General features: G+C 47.5%; 1 protein-coding gene across 9 annotated transcripts in view; it reads right to left on the bottom strand.

Annotated features, from left to right (window-relative positions):
- The window catches only part of MAPT (microtubule associated protein tau), a 222,976-nt gene that overhangs the window by 170,399 nt on the left and 35,785 nt on the right, over positions 1-16,792 (bottom strand). Inside the window, exon 1 of one of the 9 annotated variants that reach the window (XM_068263573.1) lies at positions 2,285-2,403. The exons of 6 other annotated variants lie outside the window; for them this stretch is intronic. The gene's annotated coding sequence lies outside the window, so the exon portion shown is untranslated. Of the gene's footprint in view, positions 1-2,023; positions 2,188-2,217; positions 2,250-2,284; positions 2,404-16,792 lie in introns of those variants that run through there. 2 more of the 9 variants (XM_068263578.1, XM_068263576.1) reach the window with 2 other exon arrangements.

The following is a 16,792-nucleotide window of genomic DNA, read 5'->3' as shown; positions in this document are numbered from 1 at the left end:
TGACTAAGCATTACCTTGTACTCATACTGTGCTGTGTGATCTGGTTTTCTTATATTCCTGTATTATCATATTGCTGTTTGTCACCCCTAAATATTGTCTGTAACCTAAATTAATGTCCAGCGCTGCGTAATATGTTGGCGCTTTATAAATACAATAAATAATAATAATAATGATGACACATGGGTGTACAATGGTGACAGCTGGGTGTGCAATGAGGACAGCTGGTTACAGAGATGGGCCTGTGATAACAAGTTAGGTGTGCAATGATGACAGTTGGGTACAGAGATGGGCCTGTGATAACAAGTTAGGTGTGCAATGATGACAGCTGGGTGTGCAATGGTGACAGCTGGGTACAGAGATAGGCGTGTGATGGCAGCAAGGTGTGCAATGATGACAGTTGGGTGTACAATGGTGACAGCTGGGTGTGCAATGAGGACAGCTGGGTACAGAGATGGGCCTGTGATAAGTTAGGTGTGCAATGATGACAGTTGGGTGTGCAATGGTGACAGCTGGGTACAGAGCTGGATTTGTGATGACTAGTGTTGTCCGGATCATGAACGATTCGGATCGTTGATCAAAATCTTTTCCGTGAGTTGAATCATCCGAATCATCAAAAAGAACGATTTGGTTCACAAAGGGGGTGGAGCCAGGAGCGGCATGCCCCCCCTCTCAGCGGGCAGGGGGGTCCTGGAAGCAGAGCAGAGATGGATCGCTCAGTTGGAGGGGAGCCAGCCTTGCAGGGACAGGTAGGTGGGAGAGGGGACATGGGTGCCACTGCCAGATATGTGTAGAGCACATGTACTGGCTGTAATGTGCTGCTCATTTTAGGCTGTCTGTTCAGTAGTTGTGCGAAGTGAACAAATGGGAAACGTTTGGCTCAGAAGCACAGCTCAGTAACTTTGCAGACAGCGTGCTGGGCTGGAATGACAGGGCAGGCACTGTGATTTAAGTGCAATATGATCCTTATGATTAGGGTTGGAGGTGAGAAAAGGACACATTGGATGGGGAATGCTTTCTTTCACTGTGAGACGTTTGCAAAGTATACAGATGAACATATAGGTGAAATATATTTAAAGCATATGATTGCAACATGTGGGAAATGTGTGCAAAAAAACATTTCTGCTCTCTGCTCACCACTCTTCGTCCACCTCCTCCCTTCTCTGTCCACCATCCCCCCTTCTCTGTCTGTCCACCCCCCTTCCCTTATCTGTCCACTGCAGGGAAAGTCCTGTCCTGCTGGTCATTTCACCCCCGAATGCTTCCCTAGTAAAATGATTCGAGATTCGGATCAAAGATTCGAATCATCCGAATCATTGAAAAGATCCAGACTTCCCATCTCTAGTGATGACAGGTTAGGTGTGCAATGGTGACAGTTGCTGGATGCAGAGCTGGACTTGTGATGACAGGTTAGGTGTGCAATTTTGACAGCTGGGTACAGAGCTGGGCGTGTGATGACAGCTAGGTGTGCAATGATGACAGTTGGGTGTGCAATGGTGACAGCTGGGTACATAGCTGGGCTTGTGATGACAGCTAGGTGTGCAATGGTGACAGCTGGGGAAGAGCTAGGCATGTGATGACAGCTAGGTGAGCAATGGTGACAGCTGGGTACAGAGCTGGGCCTGTGATGACAAGTTAGGTGTGAAATTATGACAGTTGGGTGTGCAATGGTGACAGCTGGGTACAGAGCTGGGCCTGTGCGGTGACATCTAGGTGTGCAATGATGACAGTTGGGTGTGCAATGATGACAGTTGGGTGTGCAATGGTGACAGCTGGGTACAAAGCTGTGCCTGTGATGACCATTTAGGTGTGCAATGGTGACAGCTGGGTACAGAGCTGGGCCTGTGATGACAGCTAGGTGTGTATTGCTGACAGTTGGGGATGCTGTGTTTGCAGTTGACAAGAGGTGAAAGCTGAAATTGCATTGATGTGACTTGTGCACCTGCAGGTAGCAGCAGTAATACTCTCTCCTTCCCCCAGCACATGTCCAGCAACACAGTATATATAGACTATACAGATCAGTCACCTGAAGAATATGCCTCTGTGCAGAATCAATGCCAGCTCTTCAGTGCCAACAATGATGCCCCACACCATCTGCACATCAACGTCCAGCCTGTCCCTATAGAATGATATAATCCGGCTATGACCTTTCCTGTCCTGGTGAAGCTGTGCACACTGCGCCATTCCCTCTGTGCTCCTCATCCTGCTGCCACTACATACCTGCTGCCTGCCTCCATTTACACTAGAGGTGACTAAGCAAAGCCTGCTATAAGGTACACTCACTTACCCAACGTGAACGGCGGGAGGCGGAGACTACACGTGCCCGCGCACCTCTCGGACTTTGCACAGGCCCTGGAAGCTCGTCCCCCTCACTGGGGCTGGCCTAGCCCGGGACGTGACGCAGACCACACCCTCCCGGTGCTGCGCGTTCACGCTTCTGCGACCGGTTGCCATAGAGACAGGATCAGCAGCAGCAGCCTCTCTCTTCCAAGAGGCTCCATCCCTCCCCCCCTACAGTTTCCTTTGTGTGTCAAGGCTGTGTCTGAGAAACCCTCCCTTATGGGAGACCCTCTCCCAGGGTGTGATGGGGAAATACACAGCAGTCCACAGGCAATAATCCCTCAGAGGCATCGCTTGCTTACAGGGCTGATTTGCGGGCTTTAATCACAAAAAAACAAGCATTCACTCAATGCAAATGTGCTCATTAAATTGCCAATGTGCATACAATGTCCTAGCACCTCATCTCCATGACTTGTCACTTTATTTTTTTTATTTCAAGCATTTCAAAACTGCAGCAGAGCCACTGGAACTGAACAGAGACCACGCAAAACACGCAATTGCCAATCTCTCTTTTTCCCACTATTGCGGTTGCAGGTGTATGGTGAAATTGTGGTTGGTTTGCGTTTTTCGGTGGGAGAAAAGAAAATGGGTGGGAAAATATTTAGAATTGCCGATCATGGAAAAATAATAATAATAAAAAAAAAAAATTCACATAGCGCCAAGTAATTGCTATACATTGTAAAGGAGCTAAAGGGCATGAAAAATCCGGTTGCATGGCAATTGCATTGCACTTTATTACGGATTCCATCAGTTTTTAATGTATATTCTGGCGAAAAAGACTACTTTTAAACTTTGAAAATCTTCTGAAAGGTCAGGGGTCGTCTTATACGCCAGGTGATACGCCCTATCCTGTTACCGCCTCTCAGATCTTGTTGCTGAGGACTGTAGTGAAGCGGCGTGTAACAGATAGCGGGGCAGCTGCGGCGAACAGCGCCGTCACCGCAGCTGCCTCCGTCTCCTCTCCTGGCCAATCACCCGTACCTCGGGCGTCTAGCACGCCGAGGACGGGTTTGTCTGCTGCCCATAAGGTTGTAGTGACGCGTGCACCGTCACGACCTTTATGCGGCAAAGAGGCGTCGGCTGACGTCACTCCATGCGCCGCCGCCGCTGATTGGCCGAGCGCAGGGGGGGAGTGCCTCAGGGTCTCCTCGGGCTCTTAAGCCCGGAGGATTCAGCTGTTGTGAATACTTCGTGTTAGCGCTCAGACTTTGATAGCTTATTTATCTAACTTGAAAGACTGTATATTATCTGTGTATGTCTCTGGCTCGTTCTGACTACTCTTCCGCTCAGTGATTCTGTACTTCTGTCCATCTGATCTTGCTGCCGACTCTGCCTGTTTAACCTTCTTGTCTCTGCCTTCCGATTTTGTACTGCATCTGCCTGTCTGTTGCCAACTCGGTTAGTCTGACCACTCTACTCTCACCAGAGGGCCCTTGACTCTGGTGAGGGGCTCTGTACTGTTACTACCCCCCAGCACCTCTGGTGAGGTATAGCTAAACCTATCAGTACTACTGTTGTTGCACCAATCACTATACATTGCTATTAGCTATCACTTCTGTTGCCTGCTATACTTGTATTATTGGCGATTCTGCAGATCACCACATAATCAGGTATAGTGTCTGGGTTATTGGTGATACTGCAGATCACCTAATAACCAGATATCTGTTATTGCTGACACCGATCATTACACGGCGCAGGCGCACATGTGGGAGATCTGAGAGGCTGAGGAGGTAAATAGGATACAAGGGCGGGGCCAGAAGGGTGAAAGAGGCGTGTTTTATGGGCACAGCGCGATCCATTATTCCATACCGCTCTGATAAACAGGGAGACAGGGAGAGCTGACCAATCCACTGAAAGAGGGAGAGCTGTCCAATCCAACCGGTCAATCACCTATATACCGTTATATACTGGGTACCACAAACAGTACAGCACCAGTATCTGTTCATACATAGCACCAGTATATGTTGTTTTTTTTAATTTTTATTTGGTGTGCGTTGGAAGAGGGGTAGTCTTATACGGCGAGTATATCCCAAACTCTACAGTATGTTTTAACTGGAAAAGTTGGGGGGGGGGGGGGTAATCCACTGGGAGTGGGGGGGACGTAGAGAGGCTCCACTGGGGGTGGGGGTCTGCAGGGACGCAAGTGTGAGAGCGGGAGGGTGGGATTCTTACCAGGCTTCCGTCTCTTACCCTATTGTGGCTTCATGTGACTACCAAACTTCCTCCTTCCGGGTTGAAGGAGGAAGTGTGGTAGTCATGTGACACCACCTGAGATGCAGGGAGGAAGACAGAAGCCTGGTTAGTTAACCCTTCCTCACCCACCCGCTCAGGTGCACGGATCGAAGTGAAAACGGATCCGATCGACCGGTGATCAGATCCATTTTCACAGATCCTTTAGCCAGTGTGAACGAAGCCTTACGGATCCAGTGAAGCAGAAATCGGATCCGTATTACCAGATCCATTTAGCTATAAAATCCAATGTAAACTGTGGCAAGCTGATATCTTACTGTTTGCTGTTCAGGAAATTTAAAAGAAAACAAAACAAATAAAACCCTGAGAATCCTACATGAGGTGATAGACTAGTTCAAAACCTGTCGGTTCTGTCAGATTTTAAATACTTGCTTTTTTCTTTAAAGGGTTTTTCTTTTTTAAGGTTAAATAGAATCTGTACTGTCCGATTTGTACAGTAAAAAAAAACATACCAATCGAGTCACTGTGATCTCCTTGACCCCTCTTTGCCGCTTCCGCTGAGATCCTGGCTTTTAACCTTTTGGGGACCAATGCCGGTTGAATCTACGTCCAGCAGGTGGTGCTGCCGCCCTGACTGGACGTTGATTCAACGTCTGCGCTAACGAACCGTCATAATGTGATCGTGCACACCGGAGAGGGGAGATTAAGCTGTCATATGACAGCTGACATCTCCCCTCAGTGATCAGCAGCCATCGCGTATGGCTGCTGATTACGTGATCACTACGATCGCCGGCGGATCGTATTGATCACTTTGACGAAGGCGGCGGCGGCAGGGAGGGGAAAGAAGAGGATCCACTCACCTCCCTGCTGTTCCAGCGACGATCAGCGCCCCCCTCTGCTCTGACCGGTGTAATGTCTGATTGTGCCTCCCGGAAGCTTCCTTCCACACTGAGTAGCACGCATGCTCAGTGTGAAGTTAAGGATGCTGCTGGAGGTAAAATACTAAATATCTTCACTTCCGCACCTCTTACACTCCCCAAATTTTCAGGGTAGGGTGGGGACCCCCCGAACGACCTGTATGCCAAATTGCAGCCCCCGAGCCCGGCTGGTTCAGGAGATAGATTACAGAAACCTATTTCGGGAACCAGCGGGTCTTGGGGGCTGCAATTTGGCATAGAGATCGTGCTGGGGGTTCCCGACATACCCTGAAAATTTGGGGAGTATAAGAGGTGTGGGAGCGGTGATTTTTAGTATTTTACCACCAGCAGCATCATTCAATAGGAAATGTGGCCGCACAGTCTCCTACTGCACATGCGGGGCAGCGCAAATCAACAGGCAGCGTAATCAGACACAACACCGGCATGTCTGCTTCTGATGAGGCTCAGTTCTGGGTCTATGGTATTTCAATACTAGCAACATGATCTCTAGTGGGGAAATCAAATTAAATTACTGTAGCAGGGGAGCAATACTTTGCTCCATCTCCAGCCTAAAATAACCGACATAAAATCATGCTGGAGATAAGGCAAGTGAGAGAGTTATCTTATCTCTTCATTCTTTAAGTTACCTCCTCTGTAGCCAAGTTACCTCCTCTGTAGCCAAGTTACCTCCTCTGTAGCTAAGTTACCTCCTCTGTAGTTAAATTACCTCCTTTTTAGTTAAGTTACATCCTCTGTAGCTATTTTCACACACAGTTAATTAACAGCCTGTCTTTAACTTTAGAATTCTGGAGTTATTTAAAGGATTGAAGAGTTAATTTAAAGACAGAAGAGTTAATGTTAGGCTTGCCTGAGCTAAAATGTTTCCTGAATACTACATGCCTTGTCACCATGGTGATAACTCTAGAAACGTTATTAACCCTCCTGGCGGTCTATTAAAAACCGCCAGGGGGCAGCGCAGCCGTTTTTTTTTTTTTTTTTTTTAAATCATGTAGCGAGGGCTCGCTACATGATAGCCGCTGCTCAGCGGCATCCCCCCAGCCCCGCCGATCGCCTCCGGCGATAGGTGATCAGGAAATCCCGGCGACGGGGCGGGATGACGTCACCGACGTCATGGACGTCGTGACGTCTAAGGGAGTCCCGATCCACCCCTTGCCGCTGCCTGGCGCTGATAGGCCAGGCAGCGCAGGGGTCTAGGGGGGGGGGCTGTCTTGTGACGCGGATAGCGGCGATCGAGCGCGGGGCGGCGGCGATCGAAGTGCTGACGCAGCTAGCAAAGTGCTAGCTGCGTTCAGCAAAAAAAAAAAAAATTATTCAAATCGGCCCAGTAGGGCCTGAGAAAACCTCCTGCGCGGCTTACCCCTACCGCCAGGAAGGTTAACCTCCTTGCCGATTATCCCGAACACAGTTCGGGGTAACCTGTGCAGGAGGATTTCTCAGGCCCCGCTGGGCCGATTTGCATAATTTTTTTTTCCTACACGCAGCTAGCACTTTGCTAGCTGCGTGTAGTACGCGATCGCCGCCGCTCGCCGCAGATTCGCCGCTACATGATTTAAAAAAAAAAAAAAAAAAAAAAAAAGTGCGGCGCTGCCTCCTTGACGAATTTTTTTAGAACGGCAAGGAGGTTAAAGACCGGAGATAAGCTTAGTGAATTGAGGCCATTCTGATACCATTGATGGAGCAATACATTATTTTGCTGCGATGATGCTCTATTTGCCAACATAGTACATTTAGGCGATTCTTTTTAGCGATACCCTGACAGGTACTATAATACATTCAGGTTGTTATGAGATAGAAGCCCTTCTCCCAGCTAATCTAGTGCACTGGGGAGAGGTCTTGCTAGGAATATTCTGCTGGTTACCATGCTACATTGAGGCCTGGAACCTACTACAAAGCGCTATCGCAATGGCTAGCGATTTGTGGTAGCGCTTTGCAAGCGATTTTAGGAGGGATTTCCCTGTCCCTATTCTATACATTAGAATGGAAACACTTCCAAAATGCTGCATGTCCTGCGATTGCGATTTGCCTGATTGCAATCACTTTAAGATCACTTTAATTCAGGCAATTCCTTGGTAGCGGTCCTCTACCATCTAACACAGTACATTCAGGCAATTCCTTGGTAGCAGCTCTTGACCATCTAACACAGTACATTCAGGCAATTCCTTGGTAGCGGTACTCTACCATCTAACACAGTACATTCAGGCAATTCCATGGTAGCGGTACTCTACCATCTAACACAGTATATTCAGGCAATACCTTGGTAGCGGTACTCTACCATCTAACACAGTATATTCAGGTAATAGCTTGGTAGCGGTACTCTACCATCTAACACAGTACATTCAGGCAATTCCTTGGTAGCGGTACTCTACCATATAACACAGTACATTCAGGCAATTCCATGGTAGCGGTACTCTACCATCTAACACAGTACATGCAGGCAATTCCTTGGTAGCAGCTCTCTACCATCTAACACAGTATATTCAGGTAATACCTTGGTAGCGGTACTCTACCATCTAACACAGTACATTCAGGCAATTCCTTGGTAGCGGTACTCTACCATCTAACACAGTACATTCAGGCAATTCCTTGGTAGCAGCTCTCTACCATCTAACACAGTACATTCAGGCAATTCCTTGTTAGCAGCTCTCTACCATCTCACACAGTACATTCAGGCAATTCCTTGGTAGCGGACCGGTACTCTACCATCTAGCACAGTACATTCAGGTAATGCCTTGGTAGTGGTACTCTACCATTTAACACAGTACATGCAGGCAATTCCTTGGTAGCGGCTCTCTACCATCTAACACGGTACATTGAGGCAATTCCTTGGTAGCAGCTCTCTACCATTTAACACAGTACATTCAGGTAATTCCTTGGTAGCAGCTCTCTACCATCTAACACAGTACATTCAGGCAACTCCTTGGTAGCGGTACTTTACCATCTAACACAGTACATGCAGGCAATTCCTTTGGTAGCAGCTCTCTACCATCTAACACAGTATATTCAGGCAATTCCTTGGTAGCGGTACTTTACCATCTAACACAGTACATGCAGGCAATTCCTTGGTAACGGTACTCTACCATCTAACACAGTACATTCAGGTAATTCCTTGGTAACGGTACTCTACCATCTAACACAGTGCATTCAGGTAATTCCTTGGTAGCAGCTCTCTACCATCTAACACAATACATTCAGGCAACTCCTTGGTAGCGGTACTCTACTATCTAACACAGTACATGCAGGCAATTCCTTTGGTAGCAGCTCTCTACCATCTAACACAGTAGATTCAGGCAATTCCTTGGTAGCGGTACTTTACCATCTAACACAGTACATTCAGGCAATTCCTTGGTAGCGGCTCTCTACCATCTAACACAGTACATTCAGGCAATTCCTTGTTAGCAGCTCTCTACCATCTCACACAGTACATGCAGGCAATTCCTTGGTAGCGGTACTCTACCATCTAACACAGTACATTCAGGTAATTCCTTGGTAGCAGCTCTCTACCATCTAACACAGTACATTCAGGCAATTCCTTGTTAGCAGCTCTCTACCATCTCACACAGTACATTCAGGCAATTCCTTGGTAGCGGACCGGTACTCTACCATCTAACACAGTACATTCAGGTTATGCCTTGGTAGTGGTACTCTACCATCTAACACAGTACATGCAGGCAATTCCTTGGTAGCGGCTCTCTACCATCTAACACTGTACATTGAGGCAATTCCTTGGTAGCAGCTCTCTACCATTTAACACAGTACATTCAGGTACATTCAGTACATGGTAGCAGCTCTCTACCATTTAACACAGTACATTCAGGTAATTCCTTGGTAGCAGCTCTCTACCATCTAACACAATACATCCCGGCAACTCCTTGGTAGCGGTACTCTACTATCTAACACAGTACATGCAGGCAATTCCTTTGGTAGCAGCTCTCTACCATCTAACACAGTATATTCAGGCAATTCCTTGGTAGCAGTACTTTACCATCTAACACAGTACATGCAGGCAATTCCTTGGTAACGGTACTCTACCATCTAACACAGTACATTCAGGTAATTCCTTGGTAACGGTACTCTACCATCTAACACAGTACATTCAGGTAATTCCTTGGTAGCAGCTCTCTACCATCTAACACAGTACATTCAGGCAATTCCTTGGTAGCAGCTCTCTACCATCTAACACAGTCCATTCAGGCAATTCCTTAGTAGCGGTACTCTACCATCTAACACAGTACATTCAGGCAATTCCTTGGTAGCGGTACTCTACCATCTAACACAGTACATTCAGGTAATTCCTTGGTAGCAGCTCTCTACCATCTAACAAAGTACATTCAGGTAATTCCTTGGTAGTGGTACTCTACCACCTAACACAGTACATTCAGGCAATTCCTTGGTAGCGGTACTCTACCATCTAACACAGTACATGCAGGCATTTTCTTGGTAACGGTACTCTACCATCTAACACGGTATATTCAGGCAATTCCTTGGTAGCGGTACTCTACCATCTAACACAGTACATTCAGGTAATTCCTTGGTAGTGGTACTCTACCATCTAACACAGTACATGCAGGCAATTCCTTGGTAACGGTACGCTACCATCTAACACAGTACATGCAGGCAATTCCTTGGTAGCGGTACTCTACCATCTAACACAGTACATTCAGGTAATTCCTTGGTAGCAGCTCTCTACCATCTAACACAGTACATTCAGGCAATTCCTTGGTAGCAGCTCTCTACCATCTAACACAGTACATTTAGGCAATTCCTTGGTAACGGTACTCTACCATCTAACACGGTACATTCAGGTAATTCCTTGGTAGCGGTACTCTACCATCTAACACAGTACATTTAGGCAATTCCTTGGTAGCGGTACTCTACCATCTAACACAGTACATTCAGGTAATTCCTTGGTAGGGGTACTCTACCATCTAACACAGTACATTCAGGCAATTCCTTGGTAGCAGCTCTCTACCATCTAACACAGTACATTCAGATTCAGGCAATTCCTTGGTAACGGTACTCTACCATCTAACACAGTACATGCAGGCAAATCCTTGGTAACGGTACTCTACCATCTAACACGGTGCATTCAGGCAATTCCTTGGTAGTGGTACTCTACCACCTAACACAGTCCGTAGCGGCTCTCTACCATCTAACACTGTACATGCAAGCAATTCCTTGGTAACGGTACTCTACCATCTAACACAGTACATGCAGGCAAATCCTTGGTAACGGTACTCTACCATCTAACACGGTGCATTCAGGCAATTCCTTGGTAGTGGTACTCTACCACCTAACACAGTCCGTAGCGGCTCTCTACCATCTAACACTGTACATGCAGGCAATTCCTTGGTAACGGTACTCTACCATCTAACACAGTACTTTCAGGCAATTCCTTGGTAGCGGTACTCTACCATCTAACACAGTACATTCAGGCAATTCCTTGGTAGCGGTACTCTACCAGCTAACATCCTTTATACTACCTACGAGTCATTGGGAAGGTCTGCCATAACTAGTTGAATGTGTGTTTGCGTGACTTAGGAGTGTTTGCACTAAACAGAATAATCTGCATAAAGTCTTATGCACGGTGAGTAGAGTGTAATACATTGCATGTACTTTATTGCACATTGCTGTAGTCATCGTGTGCTAAAACTTTTCGCACAATATTCTGCTTAAAGAGAGCCTGAGATGGGCTCATAAAATAAAACAAAAAACGTAGGCTACCTGATCCAAGGGGCTGAGCGGATAATGTAGCCTCAAAAGCCACCGCTCCCCGCTCCTCCTGTGGGCCGCTCTGGCCCACTTTCGCTTTCATGACCTCTGGGTCACAATGCTGGAATAGGAGACTGTCTCTCATTCACAGCGTGCAGGGAGTCAATGGAGCGATAGGGGGCGTGGCCAGAGAGCTGTCCAATGGCAGCTCTGGAAACCCTGGCGGGTGTTTTAACTACATTAAGACCGCTCCACGCCAATGGGCGTGGCCACGGCAGCAGCCCCAGGACCGCCTAACGCCAATTGGTGTCAAGTCCTGGGGCTGCAGTTTGCAGGAGATCGCACGCAGGCTGCGCACACATCTCCTGCTCGGGGGGGCGGAGCTCCGCCCCGCCTTCAGTCTCCGAGAGGCGATTGCTGCTAGGGAGACTGTGTAAAGACGACGGTTTCGCCGTCTAACATAGTACAGCGCTGCGATCAGCAGCATCGCTATACTGGGGACAGCCGTGTGACACTGCTGTCCCCCTGGGGGACAAGAGAGTGATCGGCTCTCATAGGCAGAAGCCTATGACAGCCGATTGCCAGGAAAACAAAAAACAGAAACCGTAAAAAATATTCAAAAAATAACAGAAATATTTATAATAAAAAAAATAAACACAAGGGGGCGATCAGACCCCACCAATAGTGAGCTGTGTTGGTGGGGAGAAAAAAGGGGGGGGGTCACTTGTGTGCTGAGTTGTGCGGCCCTGCAGCTTGGCCTTAAAGCTGCAGTGGCCAGTTTTGAAAAAAATAGCCTGGTCTTTAGGGGGGTTTACCACTGTGGTCCTCAAGTGGTTAAACAGGAAATCCCTCTCCCATATGTTTACCTCCGAGATAGCGACAAATATTGTCGCTAATCTCGGGGGGGGGGCATATCGCGGCGGTGAGGGGAGGGGGGGTAGAGAGGGGCGTGGGAAGGGAAACAAAGGCATGTCATGAGGCAGAGAACATGCCTCTGTGTCCTATCTGCCCCTCATGGAACCGCCTCGGGTTCTCTTTAACTCAGGTTAGTGCTTAGAAACTACCAAAGGTAAAATAATAGTGTGGCACCTGTTTTGGTTTTGTTTGTTTTTTTAACACAGCAGACTGCAATAAGTGTACATTTTCTAATTTGGTCATTTTTTTCTATCAATTGCATTTGTTACAATCTCAGAATCCATCTACAGTACAGTCCAAACTAAGTGGGATATGGAGGATGCCATATTTATTTCCTTTTAGGCTGCTTACACACCAAGACGTTACAGGCGCACGTTAGTGCGCCTGTAACGCTCCCCCAACGCACAGCAATGTAACACAAGTGGGCTGTTCACACAGCCCACGTTGCGTTACATGTAATGCTGCACGTTCTCCGCAAAGTGCAGCATGCTACGGCGTTGGAGCGGCTATAGCCGCGTTAGACTGTTTGCACATGCGCAGTGGGGGGCGGAGAGGAGGCGGGGAGAGCCAGCTACAGTAGCCGCGCACATGGCTACTTAATATTCACTGCACTGGCGGCAGCTGATTGGCCGGCGGGACCACGTGATGCGGAGTGTCTCGCTCCGCATCACGTGGTCCCGCTGGCCAATCAGCGCCACTCTGGGAGACCTTATAGGAATCGAGCCGCCTAACGCGGCTCACTCTACCGTCGGCTCTTGCAGCACCATACGTTGTGTTAGGTGCACGTTATGCGACCTTAACGTGGCACCTAACACAACGTCTTGGTGTGCAAGAAGCCTTAAACAATGCACATTACTTGGCTGTTCTGCTGATCCTCTGCCTCTAATACTTGTAGCCATAGACCCTGAACAAGCATGGATGTTTGACTGGATTAGCTGCATGCTTGTTTTTGGTTTGATTCAGACACTACTGCAGCCAAATAGATTACCAGGATGCTAGGTAACTGGTATTGTTTAAAAAGAAATAAAATATGGCAGCTTCCATATCCTCTCAGGTCAGTTGTCCTTTAATTGATTGAACAGTGCTAGGTATATTTCAAGCAGGACAATTATCTTTACCTCTGACAAAACGGGGGACCAGCAAAATGGCTGCTAGGCCACCCCTTTACTCCCTGTTGTTGCTGTAACTGTGGGCACTTTTCGGGTTAAAGGACAGCCGAAGCGAAAATAAACTCGTGAAATAAATGATTGTATCTATCTTCCTTCTCCTAAAAATGACTTAAGATATTCCAAAGTTTTATTAAATGTCCTTTTTAAGTTTTACCGGTAATTGTTTTATTGTTTTTGCTCAATGACACATTCATTGAAGTATGCCAGAGCTAAAAGCTATAAACTATTGACCCTTTGTATCTCTTTCCTGCTCTCAGAAGCCATTTTCTGCTAGGAAAGAGTTTTATAGTTGGAATTTCTTATCAGTGAGGGTCACACTGTAGTCACTTCCTGTCTGAGTCAGGACTGAGTCAGCCACTTACATACCTGATATTTAACTCTTTCAGGCAGAGAAAGAAAAAAAGGAACACAGCATAGTTATTAGTGTACTAGGCACTGTACATACACATGTCTATCTCATGTCACACGTCACTTCGGGTATCCTTTAACCCCCCTGGCGGTCTATTAAAAACTGTCAGGGGACAGCAGAGCAGTTTTTTTTTATTTTCTTTTTTTAAATCAGGGCTCGCTACATGATAGCCGCTGTGCAGCGGCATCCCCCCACCCTCTTTGATCGCCTCCGGCGATGACGTCATTGGGAGTCCCGATCTACCCCTCAGCGCTGCCTGGCACTAATTGGCCAGGCAGCGCACGGGGTTTGGGGGGGGGGGGGCGGCGCAACAATCGGCGCAGAGTGGCGGCGATCAGAGTGCACATGCAGCTAGCAAAGTGCTAGCTGCGTGTTGCAAAAATTATGCAAATCGGCCCAGCAGGGCCTGAGAAATCCTCCTGCGTGGCATAGCCCGAGCTCAACACGGGCTTACCGCCAGGGAGGTTGATAAGTGTTGAAGCATTTACACTGGTGCCTGGCTCTAGCTATCTTCTACTGTGGACAATTATCTAGAACTAAAGTGAACCCGAGGGGAGTGTGATATGTAGGCTGCCATATTGGTTTCTTTTTAAAACAATACTAGTTGCCTGGCAACCCTGCTGGTCTATTTGGCTGCAGTAGTGTCTGAATCACACCAGAAACAAGCATGCAGCTAATCTTGTCAGTTCTGAAAATAATGTCAGAAACACCTGATCTGCTGCATGCTTGTTCAGGGTCTATGGCTAAAAGTATTAGAGGCAGAGGATCAACAGGGCAGCCAGGCAACTGGTATTGCTTAAAGGACTTACGAGGCCAAAAATCGAAAATTTGATCATTACCTGTTTAATATTTGAATCCATAGGTGAGTTCCTCCGCGCCCTCTGCTCTATTCCGCCGCAAAAGTATTCTTTTTATTGCCCCCAGGCGGAGGAACTCACCTATGGATTCAAATATTAAACAGGTAATGATCAAATTTTTTTGGCCTCGTAAGTCCTCTAAAGAGTCTCTTAAAGAGAAACTCTGACCAAGAACTTTATCCCAATCAGTAGCGGATACCCCCTTTTACATGAGAAATCTATTCCTTTCACAAACAGACCATCAGGGGGCGCTGTATGGCTGATATTATGGTGAAACCCCTCCCACAAGAAACTCTCGAGTACGTACTCCTGGCAGTTTCCTGTCTGTGAACCATGTTGCATTGTGGGAAATAGCTGTTTACAGCTGTTTCCAACTGCCCAAAAAGCATGCAGCAGCTACATCACCTGCCAACAGTAAAATATGTAACCATGTAATAAATGTCAGAATGTAAATCAGGGATTTAAAATAATTTACAATGGCAAACACTGACTAAATCATTTATACATAATTATTGCACATATGAAACATTTTTTTTTATTACATTATTTTCACTGGAGTTCCTCTTAGTCTCCAGGAAACACAGTTTTTATGTTACATTGTTGTTAGGCATGAATGCCCCCTCTGAAACGCTGCATCCCCGCGGCTGAAATCTCAGTTAATCTCCCCAAAATCCCGGGGGGGGGGGGGGAAGGAAGATTTGGGCAGTGCTTCCGCATAGAGGCAGAGCTTTGAGCAGTAGCTCTGCCTCTACTCCGTCAATCTGCGCTGATCGCCGTCCCTCTCAGTCTTGTTTCACTGAGAGGGGTGGGGGAGAAGCGAAGATCCGCTGGCAGATTGACGCGCATGGAGGCAGAGCTACAGCCCAAAGCTCTGCCTCCCCGGGCAGCAAAATCCACGACCAGAAAAGTCGTGGATGTTTGCCCTGTGATTTTGGGGGGGATTGAGATTTCAGCCGTGGAGATGCAGCGTTTCAGAGGGGGCATTCATGCCTAACAACAATGTAACATAAAAACTGCGTTTTCTGGAGGCTTCAGATTTACTTTAAAAGGAAATAAATATGGCAGCCTCCATATAACTCTCATCTTGGGTTCACTTTAAAGGGGTTCTGTGGAGTCCCATAATAAACATAAAAAGACACTTACCAGGGGCTTCTATCAGCTGTAATGTCCCGCACCATCCTCCTCCAATCACTCGTTCCCCGCCGCCGGCACCAGGCAATTATTCGTCTAACAAGACGAATAATGAGCGATCCCGCCTCCGGGAGCTTACTGCGCAGGGGCAGTACGAGGTTTTCATGTACTGCGCCTGCACAGTAAGTTACCGGAGTAAGGTCCCGGAGACGCAAGCGGGAGCGCACACGCGTGTGGCCATAGCCGCGCAGGGGGAGCGGCGGCGGGGAAGGAGTGACCGGAGGAGAACGGCGCGGGACATTACAGCTACAGGGGGCTGATAGAAGCCCCAGGTAAGTGTCTGTTTATGTTCATTACACGACTCCACAGAACCCCTTTAAAGCTTACTTTTATGATATGGCAGGAGATCTTCTATGAAAGGATTACCACATGGAGTTCAGATCTCCTTCGTGTCGTACATATGAGACTTCAGTAATTTGCTTTCCCCTGATCTAGGTAGGCTTTCCTCTCAGACTAGCCCTAAAGAAAATAGTATTATGAAACGTCCAAACTGTAAGCAGAATATTTATATGATAAGTGGAGAATGCGTAACCCATTGGCAAACACAGGGGGGATTACAGCTGCCCAGAATCCCCCCTCAGACCAGGGCCGGTGCAGTGTCTGGGAACAGGCACAACTTGAGACACCAGAATATCTGCAGGTATACTGCTGCTCACAGCACCGCCCCCTTTCTTTCCCTGCTGCGGTTGACTTTGGATGTAGCAGCAGCGTGTGTACAGAGCATGGTGCAGCTCTGGGGAACTTAACAGAGTCAGGTATGAGCACAGCCATGTGCCCTGCTGTGTGAATGCTTCACTTTCCCCTTCATTACCCATGTCAGCTGTCCTCATTATTATCTGTATCCGAACTGCTCCCGATCGATCTCGTTGTGGGTCGACAGGAAATTGCATTATGTGTACCCAGCATGATGTCCTACCATATTATTATACTGTATTGTGCGTGGCTGAGGAGACCTTTTAGGAATTCCCCCCCCCCCCCTTGAAAATCCTGGGTTTGCCCCTGCGCAAGCGAAACACTTTACATGCCTCTCTGTCCTGCATACCTAGCATTTACAAATAACTTGGTCATTTGTTATGC

The sequence above is a fragment of the Hyperolius riggenbachi genome, chromosome 12 (assembly GCF_040937935.1).
Source record: "Hyperolius riggenbachi isolate aHypRig1 chromosome 12, aHypRig1.pri, whole genome shotgun sequence".
Classification (NCBI taxonomy): Eukaryota; Metazoa; Chordata; class Amphibia; order Anura; family Hyperoliidae; genus Hyperolius; species Hyperolius riggenbachi.
This window is presented reverse-complemented; position numbering and strand designations above follow the sequence as displayed.